At 50.3% G+C, this 16,478-nt stretch overlaps 1 long non-coding RNA gene across 1 annotated transcript; it reads right to left on the bottom strand.

Moving 5' to 3' along the window:
• Nucleotides 1–5,348: 5,348 nt before the first annotated feature.
• LOC128336047 (uncharacterized) lies at nucleotides 5,349–13,401 on the bottom strand. Its single transcript, XR_008311820.1, has 4 exons — nucleotides 12,837–13,401; nucleotides 10,061–10,222; nucleotides 7,180–7,376; nucleotides 5,349–5,856 (listed from the first exon to the last, which is right to left on the bottom strand). It is a non-coding gene; the product is annotated as an uncharacterized LOC128336047 (long non-coding RNA).
• Between the last annotated feature and the right edge of the window lie 3,077 nt (nucleotides 13,402–16,478).

Raw genomic sequence — 16,478 nt, 5'->3', positions numbered from 1 at the left:
GTTCAGGGGGAGACCAAATCAAGTTACCTTGGGTAACCTGACGAGAGGAAGTCCTTTTTCACACAGGGCATAATGAATCTGTGGAATTCTCTGCCACGGGCTGTGGTGATGGCCACTAGCTGGGATGGCTTTCACAAGGGGGTTAGACAGATCCATGGAGGATGGATCTACCAATGGCTACTCGTCTGGTGCCTATGGGCCACCTCTAGCCTCAGAGGTACAGTGCCTCTGAATACCATTTGCAGGGGAGCAACCGCAGCAAGAGAGAGGGCATGCTTTAACCTCTTGCCTGTGGGCATCTCAGAGGCATCTGGTGGGCCACTGTGGGAAACAGGATGCTGGACTAGATAGGCCTTTTTGGGCCTGATTCAGCAGGGCTGTTCTTATATAGTGTTCCAGAGCTTGCATCAGTTAATTCAGATACTAGTAGTATTTTATAACACATGAGGCTTGTCAAGGGTGCTCTTCATGGTCTTAGTCTACAAAGGACACCCGCAACACTACAACACTTACGTTGTGTTGGTTTTGTGCTGTCTTGTATCACTCGTTTGTGTTTGTGTTTGTGTCGATGCACTTGAAAAAGGAAGGTTGTCTGGAATGCCTCGGGCTGAGGAAGCATTGGTTGGGTCACTTGACTTGAGCTCTCCGCCTCGGTGCTCGCCTCCTTGTTTCCCAAGGGTGCTTCTCCTGGCTCCCCTGGATCGGATGGCCCAGTGCTACGTCAGCAGCAAGCTCCTCTCCAGCCAAGCCTGGCTGTTACACTGAGCAAGCACCTGCATGGCGTCTCGGCGGGAGTGGTCCCTCTAACGGGTCCCCAGATGTGGTGGACTACAACTCCCAGCATCCCCTGCAGTAATGGCTTTTGCTTGGGGATTCTGGGAGTTGTAGTCCACCACATCTGGGAATCCCTGTTAGAGGGAACACTAGTGGTGTTGGTGTTCCTGGAGCGGCTTCAGTGGGGGTTCCTAGCATGCAAACAAGACTGGGGCCATGGTCCTCATTGAGGGCCAGCTCCTTGTACAGCTTTAAGGAAAACAACCCCCCCTAAAGTGACATCTTTCACGTCACGTCTGTCGTGATCTTGGGCTGCTCTCCTTTGTTTACAAGTTTAAATCTTTATGCCCTTTGCTTTGTCCGCCTCGCTGCCCCCGCAGACCTTCTCACCGTCTTCTCCCATTTAAAGCAAGTGGGTTTGGTCTCTAGAACCACCTTCTTGTGCCTCCAGAAGCTGTGTGCATGCCTGGCCCTGTGCTTCTCAGGCACAGGTGCGGCTCTGGGGCAAGCGTGGGAATCCTTTCAGAGCTACGACCCGCCTCTGAGGCCCCGGAGGGCTTGCTCTTGCTCTTGGGTCTTCCCAGGCTGTGTCTGCCCCCCTCTTCTCTTCCGGTCCCGATGAGGGTTTGCAGATGCTCCCCTTGATGGGGGAGAGCTGGCTTGAGGAGCACCTTCCTGGTACGGCATGCTGGGAGGGGGTTGGGGCTAAATCCCTACCTTTCAGGGCCTTTCTTCCTGTCCGAGGATGAGGATTTGGGTAGGGTAGAGAGGAATTGGGTGCAGCTGTGAGCCGGTTTGTTCTCAGGAGAAGTGACTCTTCGGTTACGTTTGTAGAAGGCGACCTCTGTCTTGTTCACGTAAATGTAGCAGCTGATTTATAGAGTTCTACAGATTGAGTTTTGCCAGATGTTTGGGCAGCATTGGGTGAGTTTGTTTTGCCCCGGGGTGTCTCTTTTTAAATGAGAGGGTTTGGGGAATGTTTTTCCATCCGGGACTAAGTCCTTCTGTCTGTGTGTTCACACTTCAGAACGTAAGCGCAGCCCTGCTGTATCAGGCCCAAGGAGGCCCATCTAGTCCAGCATCCTGTTTCACACAGTGACCCACCAGATGCCTTGAAGAAGCCCACAGGCCAGAGGTGAGGGCATGCTCTCTCTCCTGCTGTTGCTCCCCTGCAACTGGGATTCAGAAGCATCCTGCCTCTGAGGCTGGAGGTGGCCCACAGCCACCAGACTAGTAGCCATTGATAGCCCTGTCCTCCATGACTTTCTCTAAGCCCCTTTTAAAGCCATCCAAACGAATAGCCATCCCCACACCCCATGGCAAAGAATTCCACAGATTAATTATGCCCTGTGTGAAAAAGAGACTTCCTCTTGTTGGTCCTAAAGTTCATATCTTTCAGTTTAATGGGATGGCCCCTGGTTCTAGTGTTGGGAGAGAGGGAAAGGAATTTCTCTCTCTCCACTCCATGCATGATTTTATCCACCTCGGTCATGATTCCCCTTAGTCGCCTCTTCTCCAAGGTAAAGAGCCCCAGAGGCTGCAGCCTGGCCTCCTAAGGAAAGTGCTTCAGGCCCCTGATCACTTTGCTTCAGCTCAGGACCCGAGAGGAAGCCGCTGGGCTCAGTCGCTTGGCAAGATGCAGGGGTCCCAAACGGTCTGTGGAGCCTCTGATACAGTCTGTGCTTCTGCTCGGCGCCTTACAACCTGTGCTGCCTGTCCCGTGTGACTGGTTTGGGGTTGTCCTCCATTTCTCCAGGGGTGCCGCTTCTGCTCCCTCCCTCTGCCCTTCTGGTCCCCAGAGTCCGAAGAGCCAGTGCTGCAAGCTCCTCTCCGGTTGAGCCTGGCTGACAAGGACTTGAGTGGCCTCTTTGGGGACCCAGAGCAGCTTCAGGGGGGATTCCTGGCAGGAGAGCAAGACAAATTCAAGCAGCCCCTCCCTGCCTTGTGCCCTGGTCTCGATCAGGCTCTTTGCCTTTCGTGCGCTACCCCTGTGAACTGGGCAAAGAGGCACCTTTTAATGTGGTGATTCTCTTTATTTAGCAGGGGGAGAGTAACTGGCCCTCTCCACCCCCAGCACAGCAGCCCTCCAGGGCTGTCGTGTTTCTGTTTAGATTGTGAGCCCTTTGGGGACAGGGATCCATCTTATTTATTTGTTATTTCTCTGTGCAAACCACCCTGAGCTATTTTTGGAAGGGCGGTATAGAAATCGAAGTAATCCTATATAATAAAGCCCTAGCGTGTGCGCCCGTGTCTCTGGTGTCTGCACCCATGTCTCCCTCGGCTGTTCTGGGCATGCGCTCGTGTGGGGAAAAGGCTACTAGCGCCCATTATTTTAACGGGCTGAAAGATACTAGTAATACATAATAAACAATAATAATGCTCCTGGCTCAACTGTTAAGGAGAAACTGGCCCCGCAGCAAGATATTTCAAATCCGGTTCCTTGGTGGTGGTTCTTGGTGTCCAGCTTGGTTTTTCCCTAGATCTTCTCCCTCTGCCTCTCCTTCCCTCCAGTTCAAGGCAAGCTGACCTTTGAAGACCTCTGGCTGTTCCCACCACCACAAATATGTATATACTGCTTTTCAACAAACGTTTCCAATTCAGTTTACATAGAGAAATAACAAAACAAAAAATAAGATGGCTCCCTGTCCCCAAGGGAGATCAAAAAAGAAACCTAAGATAGAAGCCAGCAACAGCCGCTGGAGGGATGCTGTGCTGGGGATGGATAGGGCCAGTTGCTCGCCCCCTGCTAAATAAACCCACAACAAAATTACTAGGCAAAGAGACACTTTTTAAAGTGTGATTCACAGGGTTGTTGTGAAAGAGAAACTTAAGTATGTAGTACACCGCTCTGGGATCCTTGGAGGAAGAGCGGGATAGAAAATGTCAATAATAATAATAATAATTAGCAGGGGAAGAGCAACCGGCCCTCTCCATCCCCAGCACAGCATCCCTCCAGTTGCAGTTGCTGGTGTCTGCCTTATGTTTCTTTTTTTAGATTGTTAGCTTTTTGGGAGACAGGGGACCATTTTATTTATGTATGTTTCTTTGTAAACTGTTTTGTGAGCTTTGGTTGAAGAGCGCGATAAAAATATTAATATAGTAGTAAATAAAGAGAATCACCACATTAAAAAGGTGCCTCTTTGCCCAGTTAGCAGGGGTATTGACTAAAATGAACCTTTGAATCTTTGAACTCTCAATCCCTTGAACCTTTGAACTCTCGAACCTTTGGACTCTTGAACCTTTTAATCTTTGAACTCTTGAACCTTTGAACCCTCGAACTCTTGAATCTTTGAACTCTCAATCCCTTGAAACTTTGAACCCTCGACTCTTTCAATGTTTGAACTCTCGAACCTTTGAACTCTCAAGCCTTTGAATCTTTGAACTCTCAATCCCTCGAACCTTTGAACTCTGGAACCTTTGAACCCTCGAACCTTTGAACTCTCGAACCTTTGAACTCTCAATCCCTTGAACCTTTGAACCCTCAAACTTCAAACCCTCGTTTGAACTCTTGAACCCTCGAACCTTTAAACCATTGAGCCCTCAAACCATTGAACTCTTGAACATTTGAACCTTCGAAAGCTCAAACCTTCAAACTCTTGAACCTTTGAACCCTCGAACCTTCAACCCTTTTAACTCTTGAACCTGTGAATGCTCAATCCCTCTAACCTTTGAACCCTCAAATCTTGAACCTCTGAACCCTCGAACCTTTGAACTCTCGAACCTTTCAACCCTCAAACCTTTGAACTCTTGTACCCTAAAAACTTTGAACCCTCGAACCTTTCAAACACAGAACTCTCAAACCTTTGACCTCTCGAATCTTTGAAAGGTTGAATCTTTGAACCCTCGAACCTTTGAACCCTTAAACCTTTGACCTCTCAAACCTTTGAATTCTTGAACCTTAGAACCCCCAAACCTTTGAACTCTCGAACCTTTGAAACCTTGAACCCTCGAACCTTTAAATCCTCGAACATTTTGACACTTCACCTTTGCAGCTGCCCTACTGTGCTGGGCCTTCTGTTGTCTTCACTGTAGGATGGACAGCTAAAAACTCCAGGGCAGAGGCTGCACAACATTGGCAACTGCAGGTGTTGGGCTCCTTTGCTTGGTTCTGCAGTTATTCAACCAAACTGAAACTCAGTTTCTCTTCAAGAGAATACACAATACTTGTTGCTTTAATTCAATAATCACAAGGAGACCAGCTCTGCTCCCTTTGGAGCCACCTGAGGGCCCTGCATTTAGGGTTTAACAGGCTCCTAAGGTGTAGGGCCTGCTTGCTTCACATCCTGACAGAGAGTTGTTCAGAAGCAGCAGAGGAGAGGGACAGCATCTTGCTATAAAACCAGTCCCACCCTTTTGCATATTCGAAGAACACAAATCCAAGTCCTGAAATACTTACTGAGGCAATAAATGCACAGATTGCTCCAAGGGAGGAGAAAAAATAAAATCACAGAAGGGTTGAGGGAAAACCAGCATAAAGCTATTAAGGTCAGGTCGGAAATGCAGCAGACCACACACTCATCACACTCACTCATGCCACAGTGAACCTTTATATAACGGAGGAACAAAATGCCATATTTTATTTTAACAAATGTTTTATTGGCTGCCTTATAATTGGTCTCTGGGCAGCTGACAATAGAGCACAGCAAACACAGAACAGTACAACCAAAAACACAAACACAATTCTGAAACACATGGGTGAATAAGGACCTCCAGTTGCTATGCCAAAAGATACGATGGTGCCTGGTTAGCCTCATTAAGAGGGTGCCACCGCCAAGAAGACCCTCCCCCTCCTATTTCTTTTTAGCTGCAAGGGAGAGGACATCGATAGGTTAATATGCAGTTCTGGGCATATATACAAAGTTGGCCAGTTCAGTCCCTACTCCCAGAGGGTGCCAGATGCCTCTCACTCTGCAGAACCTTGGCACTCTGTAGCCTGTAGCACCTCAGGCAAGGGGGTCTGCTGTGCCTCTGCTCCATCTCGTGTCCGGAAGAGTGTCTCTCCTGCAGGGATCACCTGCTGAGCCTGCCAGCCACGGCAGCACACTTCGCATCAGGCTGCTGGCATCACGGAACACCTCTCCACTGGAGTTTGGTGGAAAGAAAACAAGTGGGAAATCAGGAGTGTCACTTTGCTCCAGAATGCAGGGAGTTTCTTTAATACCACAATAATAGAAGCCCAGTTAGAATACATACCAAAAAGGAGGAAAGGTACCACCCAGTCCAGTAGGATGCCAGTGTGGCTAACAAGTAAGAATCCAGAATTTGCAAGGGGAATAACACACACTTCTTTAAATACATCAAAAGCAGGAAGCCTGCCAGGGAGGCAGTTAGACTGTTAGATGAGAAGGGAGTGAAAGCGATGATCAAGGAGACTATGGAGATTGCAAAGAAGCTAAATGAGTTCTTTGCATCTGTCTTCACGGCAGAGGATACTGAGCACATACCTGTGCCTGAACTGAGTGTGGAGGCTGAAGAATTGGGCCGATCTGAGGTGACAAGAGAAGATGTTCCAAACTGTCTTGAAATTTTTAAAAGTTAACACCTGGCCAGGGCCAGATGGCATCCACCCGAGAGTCCTTAAAGAACTCAAATGTGAAACTGTCAACGACCTTGCAAAAATTTATAACTTATCCCTACAATCAGGCTCTGTATGAAAAGTAGCCAATGCAACTCTAGATTTTCAGAAAGGGATCCAGGAGGGATCAGGGAAATTACAGGCCAGTTAGCTTAACGTAAAGCACAGAGAAGAAAGAACAGACCCTGCTGGAGGAGAACCAGCATGGCTCCTGCAACTCTTGCCTCATCATGCGCCCATCCAATCCAGCCTCCTATTTCATACAGATGCCTCAGGTTCTTCTTACCATAACTGGCCTTGTGTGAATTTAATCAGCCAAGGCCTTGAACTTGAATTCAACACAGGCTGCTAAAGAACATGAGACCACTCTGTAGTCACACATGCTCTCTCACACCGTGGCCTTCAAAGCAAAGACCACGGCGGGATTCCAAATGATGCATCCCTCATCCCATCACACCAGGAGGATTCCTATGCCAGGAAGAGATGAGGACCATCACTGCCCATTCCTAACCACATTTGTTATATAGCCAGGGAGTATTTCCCATGGTCTATTCCCGTCATCCTCACAATCACTTTGAGGTAGGTCAGCAGCAGCAGACCCTCTGAGCAGGACGACAACCTGTTAGGGAATTCTGCATCTGGAACTCCCAGCAACTCTTTCAAGGAGAGAAAGGTGACCTGTGCTACTCCCCACCCCACAACATGCTGATTATGGAGAACTAAGCAGGAATATTTGCAATTCTCAGAACTCTAGCCAAGGGGGGCGGGTGGACCTTAAAAATATAAGGGATAGGCATACACCAATGTGAGAAGTTATTAGACATCCTCACCTATGCAGCAAGAGCACTCAACACAACACTTCCCTAATGTGATGATTTTAGTGGCCCAGCATGTAGAATGTCTCCGATGCAAGTCCAAAGCTGAGACGGAGGGAGCCAGAAACAGCCCAGGGGGTCAAGCCAGGAGGTCAGGACTGGAGCCAAATTTCGGTGAACAACTTTGGGGATCCTTGCAATTTTCAGAAAACCTGCAAGGGAAAAATACAAGAGAGCTTAATAAACAGATCACTAGCCAGAAAGTGGGGTATAAATTTAACAATACATAAAAAATAAAATCAATAAAAGCAAGGGGACATTAACATGGCGATTTGGGTGTATGAAATTGGGGGCCTTGTATTCCTCAGAGATTTGGCAGATGAAAAAAATGGCTTCTGGTTATAAGGGATAAAAATAGCAGGTAGATATTCTGAGTCGTTAAATACATCCTCAGCTGCAAAGCAAAGAAACCTTCAGGAAGACAGAACCCTCCCCATATGTTGGGTTTGGGTGGACAGACCTAGGGGATTTTTTTTTACAATTTTCAGAAACTTGAATAAGGAAAAAATGGCTTCTGTTTATAAGGGAGAGGAAGGGCACCTCGATATTTCTGGGAGCTGTTGAACACATCTTCAGCTACAAAGCAGCAGAAGGTGCAACATGATGCCACCCTCCTAACAGGTTGGTTTTGGCAGGCAAAACTGGGGAGTTCTTGAAGTTTTGAGGAATTGGGCAAGTCTCCCCCGCACCCCGAAAGGCAGCAAGCATGACTTGTCCCCTTTGCTAAGCAGGGTCCACCCTGGTTGCATATGAATGGGATACTGAATGTGTGAGCACTGCAAGAAATTCCCCTCAGGAGATAATGGAGCTGCTCTGCAAAGAGCAGAAGGTTCCCAGTTCCCTCCCTGACAGCATCTTATAGTGCTCACACTTCTAGTCTCCCATTCAAATGCAAACCAGGGTGGACCCTGCTTCGCTAAGGGGACAAGTCATGCTTGCTACCACCAGACCAGCTCTCCTCTGGAGAGGAGAGCTTAAAACATTGTTTTAAGATTTTAAACTGTTGTCATGTTTAACCTTTTCTGTTGTCATTTATTTTGCTTTGTTGTAAACCGCCCATTTTGCGGTATACAAATATGTTAAATAAATAAACACATAAAGCCATCACACTGAAATTACTTTTAAAGTGGCTAGGTTTTGTGTAGCGGCCAGGAAGCTTAGACGCAATTCATTTATATCCAATTTTGATCTCCAAGAGATTTTCGGTCATTGTTAAATTGTTATATTTTGTATGGTTGCAAGAATCTGTGGTTGGGTGGTTATACTGAACTAGTGATTTTCGGCCCGTTAAATAACGGGCGCTAGTGCAGTTGTGAGCTACAGGCCCCCGCCACCATTCCCCCTTCCCGCCGCTGTCGCATGCCTCCATGCCGCAGCCGGTCTCCCCGGCCGGGCAAGGGCCCCAAAGTTTCCCCCCCCGCCCGGCTTCGCCGCCAGGCCTCGGCCAGTTTTCCCCGCCGCCTCTTTCCTGGCTTTGCGGGGCTTCCCCGGCTTCTTCGCGGCGGCTGCTTCTGGCCGTCCAACATGGCCGCCTGGTCGCCGCGGTCGTGTCTCCCTTGGCGCGTTCTGGGCATGCGCTCCAAGCATGCCCAGAATGGCCGAGGGAGGCATGGACACACGCCTGGGTGTCCACGGACACCAAGGCTTTTATTATAGAGGATATGTCTGTCTTCTTTTGGTTTCTGGTCATTGACGGAAATAACGACGGATGGCTTGACAATCTTGACCATATTTCTGGTTCCGTAGGAACCAAGTGAGGTTCCCAAGCTGTGGGCCAGGAGAACAGCCGACAACATTCTGGGAGCCCACAAGCCCTCCCAAGGTAATGGGCACCTTCTAGCCTCCCCAGAAAACACTCCACTTTTCAATCACTAGCCCCTTCCTCCCAGCTGCTTAATTTAGACACCCCCCACCCCACCCCATCTGCCAAAGTGGCCTCCTCTTGGCAAGGAGAGATTCCGGCCTCTGCGGAGGACGGTGCAGGTGAGCCCCACGGAAGATGTGCTGGGCCCTGCCATCCTTTGAAGTTTCCCCTCCCAGCCTCTTCTTCCCCGGGGGGCTGCCAGGGTTGATTTATTGGAGGCAGACACCCAAATTAGCCCTGGCTTGAAAAAGCTCCAAGAGGCGGCAAACCGGACAGCGAGTAATTGTAATCCAGTGCGTCAGCCTAGCCTCCAAACCAGGCAGGGGTCCCCAGTCTACAGAAGGGCAGCCCTGCTGGATCAGGCCCAAGGTGCGTCTAGTCCAGCTTTCTCTTTCCCACAGTGGCCCACCAGATGCTTCCGGGAAGCCCACAGGCAAGAGGGTGAGAACATGCCCTCTCTCCTGCCTTTCCTCCCCTGCAGCAGCAATCGCCAATGGCCACCAAGACTAGTGGCCACTGATGGACTTCTCGTCCATGAATTTGCCTAAGCCCCACTTAAAACCATCCAAGCTGGTGGCCATCACCATATCCTGTGGCAGAGAATTCCACAGACCAGTTGCAGGGGAGCAACAGCAGGAGAGAGGGCATGGCCTCACCCACTGCCTGCGGGCTTCTCGGAGGCATCTGGTGGGCCCCTATGGAAAACAGGATGCTGGACTAGAGAGGCTTTGGGCCTGATCCAGCAGAGCTGTTCTTATGTTCTTAGTTACAGAGCCTTGGGTCCTCAGATCTTGTTGTACAACCCCACCCCCCATAATCCCTCATGGCAGGGGGATGATGGGAGTTGTAGTCCAACTACATCTGGGGACCCCTGCGCGAAACCTCCACCTTTCACAACTGTCCTTTGTGCATGCACAAGCGTTTCTCACTCATCTCCCAAGTTGGTTATCAGAAATGGGAAAGACCACCTACCTTTTCAGCAGGAGACCTGGGTGACATGGATCTTTGGCACTGGTTTTGCGGTCCTCCCTGCTTCAAACATCATTCGGCACGTCCTTCCTCAAGAGCACTTGCATGGGAGTAAAAGCTCCAATCCTGGATGTTCACGGTCACTCCTGACAAAGGCATTTACATCTGTTTAAGAATGTAAGAAGGGTATCGGTCAAGCCACAGGTTCTTTACGGCTGCCAAGCAGATTTCTTGGGTGACTTCTGAATTCTAGTGCAAGAAACATTCACCCCCACTGCCCAAAGGAGGGAATTTTCCAAAAGCACAGCAAGCCTTCGCATTTGGATGGGGGCTTTGTGTTCCACAACGCAGAAGTGTGCGTTCAAATGGCATCTTCCCTCTAAGATACCCATGCCTTAATCACGTCACGGCTGGATTACTATAATGAGCTCTACATGGGGCTGCCCTTGAAGAATATTTGGAAACTGCAGCTAGTGCAAAATGTGGCAGCTCAGATTTTATCTGGAGAACTGCCTGCTCTCAAGGGTTGCTGCCCGCTTGACGAGGTCATCTGAGGGGGCTCTGCTCCAGGTGCCGACAATGAGAGAGTCTCGGTTGTTGTGCACGCAGGACAGGGCCTTCTCTGTTGCTGCCTCCAGACTCCAGAATGCTCTCCCGGGGGCCATTCACTCCTCAGTCTCCATCACAGTTTTTAGAAAGCATGTTAGATCTTGGCTTTTTACTCAGGCTTTTATATTATTGTCTCTGCTGCTGCTTCTTTGTATATTGTATTTTGTATGGTTATTTTATGCCTGTATTTTAAATCTTTTTAGTCAAGATCCATGTTTCTATATTTTAGTTTAATATTTTAATTGTGTATTTTTATTGTCTTGTTTCAATTTTTCTGTGTGAGCCGCCTGGGGATTGTTTTAATGAAAGGCGGTATATACATTTAACAAGAAATAAATAAATAAAGTAGAGCTATGCATTCCGCATTTATGTATTTTAATATTTCCTTCTATCAGCCACACTGTGCTGTAAACTATTTGAGGACTGCAGATTCAACTGCTCTGAACACAATCACATAATTGTGATCTCGCCCTCTCATTCGTATTGCTAAAGACAAATAACCGATCTCATTTGCAGTAGTGCCAGGCTTTCCCGGCCCAAAAATAAAACCCTGACATCGATTTAAACTTGAATGTTCTTAAGCCCAGACCTCAGTTGCTTTTGCAACCATTCCAAGTCCGTCTCCAAGTTTCACCACACTGCCAGGCACATGGAGAGTGAGAAAGGGCTGCATGCTGGTTTTCTGATCCATAAAAAGGGGGTTGTTGGTACGGCCGCGCCCTGCCTACCATCCCCGTCCCCCTGGGAATGTCAGCTCAGGACTAGCCCAGACGCCCCTCTGCCCTGGGGTTCTGTCCCGCCGCAGATCCAAAGGGACCGGAAGGCCTCTGCTAAGAAGGAGGGCGCAGAGTTCTTTTATCGCCTGTCCGGATCTGTCCTGAGCCAGCCTTCCTTCCTGCTCCTTGAGCGGAGGGCGTGACGGGACCCTTGAGCAAATTCCTCCGTCTTACAGTTTAGCAGAGCTGCGGTGTGGGGCAGGAAGACCCCCGCCCCATATTTGCAGAAGATGAGCAAGCTGGCAGGCAGGGAGACAGGAAGGGGAGAGTCTGCTCATCTTCTGCAAAGGGAGGTGGCGTAATTAGGTCTGAATGGGCCTGGGTGTGCCAGATTTCTTGTCTTGTGGCTCCATAGGCACCACCAGAAAATTTGGGTGTCCCCCCCCCAAGTGGGGGGCAGGGGCAGCGAAACCTGTTATAGAGAACATATGCAGATCCTCACCTATCTGGAACCCTGTTCCAATGTTCCAGGACACTTGTCCTTTTGTCCTGAATTCACTTGTTCAATTGCTTAAACAATTTGTGGGCAGCATCTGCCCGTCAGAACATCCACACCCTTCGTTCAAGGCAGGTACAGACTACACTTCTGCTCCATGCCTTCGAGGGGATCCATGCCCATCTCCACTTTACCAATGGATGCCTGGACAGTCACTCACACAAACACAACTCGCACAGAGATACTGCCAGGAAACATGGAAGACAGCTGCGTGCATATACAACACGCACAAAGGTCGTGCAAAGATCCCTTATCGCTCGATCTATAGGCCACCTGATAATTTAAAAATGCAAGATAAAAACAGAATGGAGACAATCAAGCCTCTCCGGCTGGGAGAGAGACTCCAGCTTGCCACCTTGGAGAAGCTACTGCCAGCCTGGGCTGACAATGCTGAGCTAGATGGACTCAGCAAATGGCAGCTTCCTATGTTCCTAAGCTTGGAGAAGCTGCTGCCAGTCTGGGTTGACAATGCTGAGCTAGATGGACCAAGGGTCTGACTCGGCAAGTGGCAGCCTCCTCTGTTCCTATTAAGTAGTTTACAATTCATTTTAATTTAAATCTTAACTAAAAAAGCCTGAGGAAAAGTGCACCGGGGGTGATGGGTCTTTCTGAAAGCAGTCAGAAATGGGGAGGCTCTTTTTCTTTTGGACAGGGAGCTGGAGAGGGGTGGGGCACCCTACAGGGGACACCCCCATTGCTTTGCCATAGAGAGCAGCAAGCCTCGTGGAAAGCCCGCCTGGGACTACGAGTCCCGTCATGCAACGCGGCCCCGGAGGCTCCCCACGCAGCCGCGGGGCACGCTGGGAGTTTACAGTTTGCCTCCTGGCTCCCTTTCTGAAGCATTATTGCACCGAGACTCGACTGGGCCGGCTCAGCCCGGGGAGAAGCCGCGACTTACCAAGCAGCGCAGGTATCAGCGGGGCTCCTGTTGGCCGGCGGCTGGCCGCCCTTCCTCCAGCTCCGGATCCCGGTACAGTTACTACTTCCGGCTTGGTCGGTCCGGTCGAGGCCTCTGTGTGGTTGCCAAGGCGACCGCCAGCTGTCAGGGCACGCTCCGCCCTCCCGCCTGCCGTAGCAGCCACATTGGGTGTGGCAAACCAACAGCGGCGGCGGCCATCTTGGGCACGCCAAACCAGCGCCGGCGGCCATCCTGAGTGTGGCAATCAGCGAAGCCTTCCTTGCCCGAATCGGGAAAGCTATTGATTTAGGTCAGGGGGTTCCCAAACTGCGGTACCCCCATCAGGACCAGGAGAGTCTTGATGGGAGGAGAGCTGGTCTTGTGTTAGCGGGCATGAACGGTCCCCCTTTGCTAAGCAAGGTCTGCCCTGGTTTGCATTTGGATGGGAGACTACAGGTGTAAGATATTCTCCTTAGGGGATAATGGGGCCACTTTGGGAAGAAGAGGACGTGCCTGCTTGCATGCAAAAGGTCCCCCCAAGTTCCCTCCCTAGCAGCCTCTCCAAGATCGGTCTGAGAGAGGCTCCTGCCTGCAGCCCTGGAGAAGCCGCTGCCAGTCTGTGTAGACAACCCTTAGCTAGAGGGACCAAGGGTCTGACTCAAGTGGCAGTTTCCTATGCTGCTATGTTCCTGAAGTATGCTGCTGAACTACAGCCCCCACCATCCCCATCAACAATTTAGGGGGATGCTGGGAGTGGTGGAACTGGGGTGATGAGAATGGTGGTTGAGCAACCTCTGGAGTGTCACAGGTGGGGAACCCCTGGCTTAGATTCCTCCCGGCCAAAGTGGCCTCCTCTTGGCAAGGAGAGATTCCGGCCTCTGCGGAGGACAGTGCAGGTGAGCGCCACAGAAGATGTGCTGGGCCCTGCCATCCTTTGAAGTTTCCCCTCCCAGCCTCTTCTTCCCCGGGGGGCTGCCAATGTTGATTTATTGGAGGCAGACACCCAAATTAGCCCTGGCTTGAAAAAGCTCCAAGAGGCGGCAAACCGGACAGCGAGTAATTGTTGCTACTGCCTGCACACCATCGGGGACAAGGAGGCTGGGAACCTCATTCTTGGGCTGTGGCCAAGCCCTGGGACCCCAGCAGTAAAGTAAAAGTTGTGCCGAGTCGCAACGACAGAGCCCTGGGGTTGTCTTGGGTAGAATACAGGAGGGGTTGATCGTTGCCGCCTCCTGCGCAGTATGAGATGATGCCTTTCAGCACCTTCCTAGATCGCTGCTGCCAGATATATGTTTCCCATAGTCTGGGGAACATACCAGTGGGGATTCGAACCGGCAACCTCTTGCTCCCTAGGCAAGTTCCTTCCCTGCTGCACCATTAGGTGGCTTCGGGGTCAGCCTAATGGTTCCCAGTCTAAGAACAGCCCTGGTGGATCAGGCCCAAGGCCCATCTAGTCCAGCCTCTGGTTTCCCACAGTGGCCCACCACTGGAGCCCACAGGCACGAGATGAAGCCGTGCCCTCTCTCCTCCTGAAATCGCCTGCAGCCATCAAGACCCGTAGCCACTGATGGGCTTCTCCTCCATGAATTTGCCGAAGCCATCCAAGCTGGTAGCCAGCAGCACATCCCGTGGCAGAGAATTCCAGAGATCCGTGATGGAGCCTTGGGTCCCCAGATCTTGTTGCACAACCCCCATTATCCCTTGTGGCAGGGGGGATGATGGGAGTTGTAGTCCAACTACATCTGGGAAGCACCCCTGCTCGAAACCTCCATCGTTCAAAACTGTCTTCTGTGCACGCACAAGCGTTCCGTGCGGGCACAAGCATTTTTTACACTGATTTTGCTGATTTCCCTGCTTCAAACACCTTTGCGTGCGTCATTCCTCGAAAGCACTTGCATATGCGGTGGAAAGTGTCATAGGAACACAGGAAGTTGCCATCTACTGAGTCAGACCCTTGGTCTATCTAGCTCAGTATTGTCTTCACAGACTGGCAGCGGCTTCTCCGAGGTTGCAGGCAGGAATCTCAATCAGCCCTGTCTTGGAGATGCTGCCAGGGAGGGAACTTGTAACCTAGATGCTCTTCCCAGAGCGGTTCCACCCCCTAAGGGGAATATCTTACAGTGCTGACACATGTAGTCTCATTCAAATGCAAACCAGGGCAGACCCTGCTTAGCTCAGGGGACAAGTCATGCTTGCTGTCACAAGACCAGGTCTGCATGCGGATGGTCACAAGGGCATTTGCATCTATTAAATAATGTAAGAAGGGTATCAGTCAGGCCAGCCAAGCAGCTTTTTGAGTGACTTCTGATTTTGAGTGCAAGAAACATTCCCCCGCATTGCACAAAGCCCAAACAAAGCCCATTTATTTGTTTGTTATTTCTCTTTTTAAACGGCCCTGAGCCATTTCTGGAACGGCGGTATAGAAATCAAATTATTATTATTATTATTATTATTATTATTATTATTATTAATAATAATAATAATAAACAAGGGGATTTTCCACAAGCACTGCAAGACCTGGCATTTGGATGGGGCCTTTGTGTTCCACAGTGCCGAAGTGTGCTTTCAAACGGCATCTTCCCTCTTAGGAGTGATATAGCCTGTTACCAGAATAACGTCCAGTTAAACCAAGAGATGCATTCCGCATTTATGTCTTTTAATCTCTCCTTCTATTGCTCTCGCCCGTCATTCCAAGTCCGTCTCCACGGAGGGTTCCCAGACATTCCCAGACATTCTTGACTACAACTCCCATCATCCCTGAATCACTACATTTTGTATCACTACACAATATATGGAAATGCACACATAACAATGAGATATCATGTATATTAGCTCTGCCACTCTGGCTGTAGAAAGATGGAACGCAGAGAGGGAAGGAAGCAGGGATTCCCAGACATTCTTGACTACAACTCCCATCATCCCCAAGCAAAAGCCATTGCAGCTGGGGGTTTGGGCACCACCTAATGGCGCAGCAGGGAAATGACTTGACTAGCAAGCCAGAGGCTGCCGGTTCAAATCCCCGCTGGTCTGTTTCCCAGACACCTGGGAACAGGCATCAGCGATCTAGGAGGATGCTGAAAGGCATCAGTCTCATACTGCGCGGGAGGAGACCATGGCAAACCCCTCCTGTATTCTACCAAAGACAACCACAGGGCTCAACAGCCCACTTTACATTTAGTCAGCAACAGCTGGAAATCCCTGTTAGAGGGAACACTGGAAGGAAGGAAGGAAGGAAATGCAGAGGTAAGTAGATTGGATAAACAGATGTGCTGGACTGGAAGGAAAGAAGGAAGGAATCGAATGCAGAGAGGGAAGGAATCTGGATGCCGGGAAGGAAGGAATAGGCAGACAGGTCTGTCTCTGGTTATTCCGTGTTCTCCCTTGGGGCAATCGCCCAACTCCTCCCCGCTGGGACAGAGGCGGGGAGGGGGGGGTCTGCACAGAGGCACCGCCGAGGGAGTGTGGCGGGCCGGCTGCTTCCTGTGCGCCAGCGCCGAGCCCAGGATACCTGGAGGCAGGCAGGTCATAAAAAGGGACCTGGGAGAGGACTCCGCCTGGTGCAATTGAGGCTCGGCCGGGGTGGCTGGGTCTCCTGCTGCTGCACACAGAGCCGTCCAGGGAAGCCCTGACCCACAGCGAGCC

The sequence above is a fragment of the Hemicordylus capensis genome, chromosome 12 (genome assembly GCF_027244095.1).
Source record: "Hemicordylus capensis ecotype Gifberg chromosome 12, rHemCap1.1.pri, whole genome shotgun sequence".
Classification (NCBI taxonomy): domain Eukaryota; kingdom Metazoa; phylum Chordata; class Lepidosauria; order Squamata; family Cordylidae; genus Hemicordylus; species Hemicordylus capensis.
This window is presented reverse-complemented; position numbering and strand designations above follow the sequence as displayed.